Here is a 9,357-nt window from a genome sequence, read left to right as displayed (position 1 = left end):
AGAGTGGGTCTACCTTTCTGAAGATGTGCTTGGATAGAGGTTATGGTTAGTTTGCGTTTTCTGAGGGCATACTTCCTTCATACAATAAGAAGATAAATCAGATTTCTAAAGGGCAGCCACCCCTTCTACTCCTCCCCTCCCCTCCCCATAATGCACACACAAAAGCTATTCCATACAATGCAGGGGGAGAGCTACAGTTCAGATTTGCTGGCCAGACTGACTCAGGAAGAAGAGAGTGAACGGAGTAGATGTCTGCAAAATCCCGAACCAGGCATTTCCACAAACAATGTGAGATCTTCATTAAAACCCTGCAAAGCGAGGATCATTATTCCTATATAACAGAGGAGGAAACTGCAGTTCGGAGAGATGACATGACTTGCTTAAGATCCCCCAGTAAGTCTCACAGCCAGAAACCAAACCCACAGGAGTCTGACTCCAAAATCTATGGCCTTTCCACTGAGGTCTGTGCTGGCTCCCTTACTTTGAAAAGCCCTCTCTCCAGTCCTAGGCTAATTGATTCATTGCTGGGATGAAACCCTGAGGCTGGGAATGGACTCCCAGGAAACAGGATGTTTCCTTCTGGAATCTTAAAGGGTCCAGTCCTTCCTCAGAGGCAGCTCAGTCTCAATAAGGAGCTCTTGGAGCCTCCTTACAAGGTGTCTGTCCCTCCAGATCTGGGACATGGCAGGGGAAACTTGGCCTCTTTCCTTGCTGTGAGCATTCCCACATACACACAGAGAAAATTTATAGTCCACGTTTGAAGCTGCTTGAAGTGGGAACGTCAATGGAGACATGGCATGAAAAAAACCTCTTGAAGAATGTCTCTGAGCTGCAGACGGGTTCCTGGGCCAATGGAACAACATGGTAAGTCCCAGGAGAAACATAGGTATAAGGACTAAGGGAATATAGGAAGGAAGCTGAAACCTGGTTTTGGAGGATGGGGGCGGGGGAAGTATGGGACTGTAATTCCAGTGGGCAGTGAGGTTCAGGACATACGTAGCAGTGACACCGGGCACCTGACCTGCTTGGGTTCCCAGAGGCATCAAATTGGGGTCCCTAGGCATCTTAGACTGCTGCGGCTACCCTAACAAAATACCAGTCTGCATGCCTTAGGCAATAGACATTTACCTTCTCACAGTCCTGGAGCCTGGAAGTCCAGGGTCAAGGTACCAGCAGGGTTGGTTTCTGGTGAAGCCTCTCTCCTTGGCTTGTCCATGGCTGCCTTCTCCCTGGGTCCACACATGGCCTTTTCTCTGCGTGCACAAGGAGAGAGAGACTGAGAGAGAGAGGGGAGGAGAGAGAGATCGCTGGTCTCTTCCTCTTCTTAGAAGCACTCCAGCCCTCTCAATTTACAGCCCCACCCTTATGACCTCCCGGAACCTTAATTACCTCCTTAAAGGCCCTACCTCCAAATACAGTCGTATTTGAGAGTTAGAGCTTCAACATTTTGATTTGGGGGAATACAATTCAGCCCAAAACACTAGGGCTGGATGGGAGCTTTCAGCTAAAATGCCCATCTTGCTGGCTTTTGGAAAGTGACTGGGGAAAGCAATGTGCAACTGAAGTTCCTGCGCAAAGCTCTGAGTGTTATCCCTTTCTCCCAACTTTCCTCTTATTGTCAGTGTAAAATACCGGAGAATTAACAGTTAACATAGAGGCCGTGGTTGGAGCGGGTGGTGGGTGGGGTGAGGAGTGATGGGGAGGGAACTTAGTTGAGCTTCTGAGAGGATTGGTTCAACCTGGGAATTGGTTCAGCTGGGTGGAATTTGCTGCTGAGTTTCAGAGAATCTGCAGCCTGACAAGAGCCACGGTTGAGCCCAGCCCAGCAGGTGCAGTGAGGCTGGAGGCTGATGCTCAAAGACAGGGTGAGATGGACCCTGACTCAAAGAGAGTCAGCAGAAACCAGTGGGAAGAACACACAGACCCCACCTACTGCCTGCCCTCACCCTCGCCCGTGATGTCCCTCAGCCTCCTCCACCCCGATGCCCCTTGGGATAAGGGGAGGAAGAACGGGGAGGGAAAAGAAAACAAAAGGGACTGTTTTAAACTGGAAGAAACCAACTTCTTTTCAACTGGCAGTTTCCCTCCCGGCTGCAGTCCTGCTACCAAGCAAGATGCTTTAACCACATCGGAGCCGCAGTGAGTATGTTTGGACTCTGCAACACTCGTATTTGTCAAGCACTTACGATGTCCCAGGCATAGAGATAAGCATTTATTTGATTGCAAAAAGTGTTGTTCTTAAATTAATAACGGGAACAAACATAGCAGAAGATACTGAAACGTAAATGTTCAGGTTAACATTTGCTGTAAAATGCACACCGGCGTCAGAGCTGCCGGAAATGCCTGTGTGGCCTGGAGCGAGAGAGCACGTTATACCCCTGGCCAGTGCCCTGCCCCTTTCTCTTCCCACCTCCTGAAGGGGCTCACACGCATGTCTGTAGACTCCCAGCCCTAAAATCCAAGATCCGACCCCCTGCTCTTCAAACAGCCTCCTTTAAGCCCCTTGGGACTGGAGTTGTAAACTGGGAGTGTGGTCCCTTCTTGGGAGGACTGGCCTGGGGAAGATTGATGGAAGCGGACTTGGGCTGTTCAGGCTGGGCGCCCGGTGCCCAGTGCAGGATCTAGAAGGTGGTGGCGTGGGCTCGTGGGGGCACGGCCCTCGGCCCGTATGGACTCCTTGCCCCATGGGGCAAGGTGCAGGCAGAGGAAGGCCAGAGCGCAGCCCTGTAGGTGCGGGGCCCAGGGCAGGGGCCCTGGCTGACCAGGTCTGAGAGTGGCCCCTTGGCCCGTCCACTCAACCAAATCTCAGTGTTCCTCCTTAAGGAGGCCAGTCTAACTCTTCCAAGTAGTCTTCCTGGCTCTTGGGCTCACAGGAAATTCCTCTTGATTCACGTTCTGAGGGAGACAACATTTACCGTGCACGTAGTATGTTCAGGTGCCTCCAGACACCTTGTTTCACTTAATTCCCATAACACCCCCTGGGAGGCAAGTGTTATCCTCCCTGATATCACAGATGAGGAAATTGAGGCTCAGGAAAGTGACAGGAATCACCCAAGGTGTGATGGAGCTGGAGAATGGAAGATCTGGGGTGTCCTGGAGCAGAACTGTACGTATTCATTCTCTAAATCGGTGAAATTAAAACCAGACGCTCTAGGGGGAAGGCCTGGCATTGGTGTTTTTGTTTAAGTCCCCCAGGTGATTCTAATGTGCATCCAGGGTTGACACCACTATTTAAAACCCCACACCACTCTTGCTGTTGATTGGGAAAGGCAGATTTAGGACAGTACTTTGAATAACTGGAAGATGACAGCTGAGCTTTTTCTGCAGGGTCTCTGGGACAGCCCAGGATGCCCCCTGAGATTCCTAAGAGAAGGAGGGTTGAAGTCTGTGACTGAAGACAAAGTTACTGGTATTCCTGCCTCTTTGGTCCCTGATTGAGCGCTGCCCACGGATCTTGTTTGTAAGGAGCTCAGCTGAGCTGGGAGAGAGAGCTGAGCTGCCAGGTGTGGGAGGAGCTCAAGATTGAAGGAGCCGAAAATGAGAGTTCAGCCTTTAATCATTTACTGTGATGGAATAAGCAAAAGGCTAAAGCTGGAGAAAGCGCCAACTCCCCTGTTCCATATTCTCACATGGAAAGGCGCCCCAGCGAGGGTCGCCGGATCAGAGCTCCTTGGGGATGTCTTACTGCTGAAGGCACCCTTGAAAAAAAGGCTCCAACATTTTACGGACCCTGAGGCTGCTGGTGAGGGGACGAACGGGGAAGGCTGGGGGTGGAAAAGTCTTCAAGGTTCTCCCCTCCCCCACAAGGAGGCAGAGGTCCTCAGATCAAAACCTATGGAGGACTTCCCTGGTGGTCCAGTGGTAAGACTCCGTGCTTCCCCTGCCGGGGACATGGGTTTCCCTGGTTGGGGAACTAAGATCCTGCATGCCGCACACAGCCAAACACACAAACACACACACACAAAACAAACCTGTGGAATGAAGGTGACGGGTAGGAATGTAAATTTACCTGCCGAGGGCCCTGAGTCCTTGACCGCAAGCCCCTTCAGAAACCGAACGCCGGCTGTGCCCCAGGTCTGGTGTGGAGGGCAGCTTCTCCTAGTCCCACCAGCTGTGCCTCTTGAAGCCTTCCTAATCGCCTGTGGTCAGGCCTGAGAAATCAGTCACACATGATTTTTTTTTTAGAGAGCTTTTTTTCTCTTTTTTAAAATTTATTTATTGGCTGCGTTGGGTCTTTGTTGCTGCATGCGGGCTTTCTCTAGTTGGCGGCGAGCAGGGGCTACTCTTTGCTGCAGAGCACGGGCTCTAGGCACCCGGGCTTCAGTATTTGTGGCTCGTGGGCTCTAGAGCACAGGCTCAGTAGTTGTGGTCCACGGGCTTAGTTGCTCCGCGGCACGTGGGATCTTCCCGGGCCAGGGCTGGAGCCTGTGTCCCCTGCATTGGCAGGCGGACGTTCCCTGCGCCACCAGGGAAGCCCCCCATGTGTTTTGTATATAAATTGTCAAACGGAAACAGCCTCCAGTACATGCTACTAACACCACTTTGCTACTTCTCCTAAGGCCACACATCCATTGGCACGTGACCTACCTTCCAAGTTGTCAGGTGACTGAAGTTGCACTTCTCCATAACATGAATCCTTCCATCCTCTGATAGCACCTGCTGCCAGTCCCTAATCCAGGGCCTCATTATTTAGGTTTCTATTCTTCAGCGGCATCCATTGCTGCATCCATTGCTGGTACCAACGTCTGTATCAGTTGGGATGGGTATATCAGACGGGTTAGGCGGTGGTAACAAACTCCCAAAGTCTGTGCCTAAATGAAGTTTGTTCTCTTCCTCACACTATACTACCTTCATTATTTTGTGGGTGGTTGAGGGAGAGGGGCCTCTGTTAATTTTAGTCATTTAGGGATCCAGGCTAACAGAGTAGCCACCATCTTGAATGCTGCTGGCTGTCAAGAGGGAAAAGATGGCTCCGGAAAGTCTCAGGTGATGAAATGTTCTAGCCATGACATGGTAGTTCCAACCACAACTCACTCACCAGTTGGCCAGAACCAGTCATATGAACCTTTTCAACCACGAGGGAGCCTTTTCTCCCGTTGCGGAGCACAGGCTCTGGACACGCAGGCTCAGCGGCCTGGAAGTACAATCCTACTGTGTTGGAAAGGTGGAATAAAGATCTCTGCTGAACAACATGAATGATGAACACAAGATCATCATCACTTGTGGGGTGAGAAATTTTCCTCAGGGACTTCCCTTGCAGTCCAGTGATTAGGGATCTGTACTTACACTGCAGGGGGCACAGATTTGATCCCTGGTTGGGGAACTAAGATCCTACCTGCCAAGCGGGGAGGGAAGGGAGGGAGGAAGGAAGGAAGGAAACAAATTTGCCTGAGATCATATGCCTAGTGACTAAGGGCAGAATTTGAAACCATGCTCCAGAATACTTGCTTTTAATCACTACTCTACACTGCCTCCCAAGCCATTAGCAAAGAATTTTTTTGGCCACGCCACGTGGCTTGTGGGACCTTAGCTCCCTGATCAGGGGTCGAACCCGCGCCCCCTGCATTGGCAGTGCTGAGTCTTAACCAGCGGACCACCAGGGAAGCCCAGCAAATAGATTTTTGCGTCATTGTCATGTAACTTAATTGTTATGCTTTGAGAATGTGGCCTTATTTTTTGAAATTTATTGACTTATTCTATGATCTGTACATGATCAACTTTTGTACATACTCCATGTGTGCTTGAGAATAACGTGCACCCTCTCATTGCTGGATGCAGAATTCAATGTATGTCCATTAGGTCAAGCTTAACCATGGTGTTCAAACCTATTCTGCTGATTTTCTGTTTGCTTGAACTATCAATACTTGAGTGAGGTGTTGAAATCTCTCACTGTGATGACAATTTCATGCCTTAAAGTTTCATCACTTGTAGATTTATTTTCTATTTATTTAGCTATTTCATTACTTGCATATATATTTTAAACTGTGATGTCTTCTTGGTTCGCTTTATGATTACATAATGACCCCATTCCTAATGATGACTTTTGTTTTCAAGTTTATTTTGCTTGTCTTAATATAGCTACATAAGTTTTCTTTTGGTTAGTGTTTGCCTGACCTTTTTTAATCCTTCTGATTTCAAACTGTCCAGGTCCTTTTACTTTAACATCTATTACAAAAAGCATACAGGTGTTGTTTTCCTTTTAAACCAGACAATCTCCTTTAATTGGCAAACTTAAGTCTCCTTTCTTGAATTCTCGATGCCCAAACTTGGCTCTTGGTGTGTGAAAGATCCTAGGACATCTCTAATCTGAAGTTTGCTCTTAGACTAAGAGGTTTCTTTTTTTTTTAATTAAATTTTTTTCCCCAGCTTTATTATGATATGTTTAAGATTCAAGATAGCCTTCCTTTATTCACAGCACTGGGAAAATGTCAGACAAAAGCAGTATTATGGAAAGGAACCCAGGAAAAAAACAGAATGTTAGTAATTTAGTTTTCTTAAGTGTCTAGAATTGCTTGAACTATAAATTTCATAATCAGAGTCAGGAGAGCGAATAGGATATGTTGACAGAAGTGTGAGTGGCTATTGTGTCCACCATTCTAGATGCCATTAGGAACATTTGTGATTCCTGGGAAGAGGTCGAAATATCGACATCAACAGGAGTTTGGAAGAAGTTGATTCCCATCTTTAGGGATGACTTTGAGGGGCTCAGGACTCCAGTGAAGGAAGTAACTGCATTAGAAGTGGAGCCTGAAGATGTGACTGAATTGCTGCAATCTCATGATAAAATGTTAATGGATGGGGAGTTGCTTCTTATGGATGAGGAGAGAGTGGTTTCTTGAGATGGAATCTACACCTGGTGAAGATTATTCAAACAACAAAGCATTTAAAATATTACTTAAACTCAGTTGATAAAACACTGGCATGGTTTGAGAGGACTGACTCCAATTTCAAAAGAAGTTCCACTGTGGGTAAAGTGCTACCGAACAGCACTGACGCTACAGAGAAATCACTGTGAAAGGATGACTCAACTAATGCAGTAAACTTCATTGTCGTCTAATTTTAAGAAATTTCCACAGCCACCCCAGCCTTCAGGAACCACCACCCTGATCAGTCAGCAGCCATCAACATGGAGGCAAGACCTTCCACCAGCGAGAGATTACGACTCCCTGAAAGCCCAGATCATGATGGTTAGCATTTTTCAGCAAAATTTTAAAATGAAGGTATGTACATTTTTTGACATAATGATATTGCACACTTAATAGACTACAGTATGGTATAAACCTAACCCTTACATGCACTGGGAAAACAAAAAAACTCATGTAACTCACTTTATTGCAGTGGCCTGGAACAAGCCCGAAATATCTCTGAGGTATGCCTGTAGTAGCTCTAGAAAGCCTTAAAGCTGGGAGGGATGGAGGACTGGGAAATGAAAAGAAGGGTATCTACTGTATGAGCCCACTTACAATGACAACTGTAGAAAAAATAAATTGGATCTAGTGACAGGAAGCATTGGTTGACATGGGATGGGGCTGGGAAGGGACAGCCTAGGGTGGAGGCCAAGGGAACTTTTTGGAATGATGGAAATATCTTGGAAGGGTGGTTACCTGGGTGTATAAACATATTTACTTAAATATACCATGAAATATTATTGTTCTTAAAACCATACCTCAATAAAGTTGATTACAAAAAATAAAGAGGTCCAAAACCAAAAGTAAACAAAAATCAGTAGTAGCAGTTACAAATTCACTGAAATCTTTTTTTTTTTTTTGAGGAATTAAACAGATGTCCTGAAAACCAGACGGAGGTGTTCTAGGAAATCTGAAAACACAAGGTATCAGGATTCTTTATTCAAATTGTTAAAATATGATACCTGAAACCAAAAGAAAACAAAAACAAAAACAAAAACCTACATAACACATATTCCTTAACTTTTTCAAGTTCAGGGCCTTGAATTTCCTGAATGGCATGTTTAATATATGATAAAAGTTGGATTTTCCCCCACCAAAGAAATTGGGGGTAGCAGACTCCAAACTCTAGCTAGAGAAAAATGAGCAAAGTGGGCTCTTCAGTCCAAAAGAACATGCCTTCATGGTTTTGATAATTTTTGTTACTGTTTCTAGAAACTGTAAAGGTCACTTTTATAGCCCTGGCTGGAGATGTGCACTTACTTACCTAAAAGTAAGTAAGTGTACTGGTGTATTGCTCACCTCTGGGAAAAGCAACATTAAATACCAATTTTTTGGGCTTCCCCGGTGGCGCAGTGGTTGAGAGTCTGCCTGCCGATGCAGGGGACACGGGTTCGTGCCCCGGTCCGGGAAGATCCCACATGCCGTGGAGCGGCTGGGCCCGTGAGCCATGGCCGCTGAGCCTGCGCGTCCAGAGCCTGTGCTCCGCAACGGGAGAGGCCACAACAGTGAGAGGCCCGCGTACCACAAAAAAAAAAAACAAAAAACAAAAAAAAACCAATTTTTTATGTAAAGAAGGAGATGCAATCCCAGAGATGAGTCAGGTTTTCCAAGTTTATTTTAGAAAACAGAAACAAAAACAAAACTTAAAAACTCTCAAAATCAGAAGCATAGGAATATCTTAAAATAGTTTATAAAGCTTTTTGCATAGGAGGAGATAAGACATCAGGTGCAGAAACATTAACAATGCTTGTTCAATACACAATACACTCCACTGAAGAACATGTCAATAGAAAAGAGACGTCTTCCTTTCAAAATGTATACACCAGCTCTGTGTATAGAAGTCAATATAAGCCCTTTTCTTTCCCTCCTGGAATAAGTTTATTTTTATTATTATTTTTTAAAATAGATCTTTGTTGGAGTATAATTGCTTCACAACACTGTTAGTTTCTGTTATACAACAAAGTGACTCAGCCATACGTATACACATATCCCCATATCCCCTCCCTGTTACGTCTCCCTCCCACCTCCCTATCCCACCCCTCTAGGTGTTCACAAAGCCCCGAGCTGATCTCCCTGTGCTAAGCGGCTGCTTCCCACTAGCTAACTATAAATTTCTTTTGAATGAAGCACTTAAACTACGCATGTAGCCTTCAATTACGGTTGACCCTTGAACATCCTGGGGAGTTTGGGGGGCCTGATCCTTCGCACAGTTGAAAATCCACATATAACTTAAGAGTTGGCCCTCTGTATCCGGTTCGGTTCCTCTGCACCTGCGGATTCAACCAATCTCGGATCATGTAGTACTGCAGTATTTACTACAGAAAAAAATCTGCATGTATGTGGACCCGCACAGTTCAACCCGTGTAGCTCAAGGGTCAACTGTACTTTTGCTCTTCAGTAGCTTATTTCCAATCGCTTGTAATGCACTTGGAGAGCTAAAGTATAGCTC

Source organism: Phocoena sinus, chromosome 3 (genome assembly GCF_008692025.1).
Source record: "Phocoena sinus isolate mPhoSin1 chromosome 3, mPhoSin1.pri, whole genome shotgun sequence".
In the NCBI taxonomy this organism is placed as follows: domain Eukaryota; kingdom Metazoa; phylum Chordata; class Mammalia; order Artiodactyla; family Phocoenidae; genus Phocoena; species Phocoena sinus.
The sequence above is the reverse complement of the archived record's forward strand: the minus strand, read 5'-3'. Positions refer to the sequence as shown.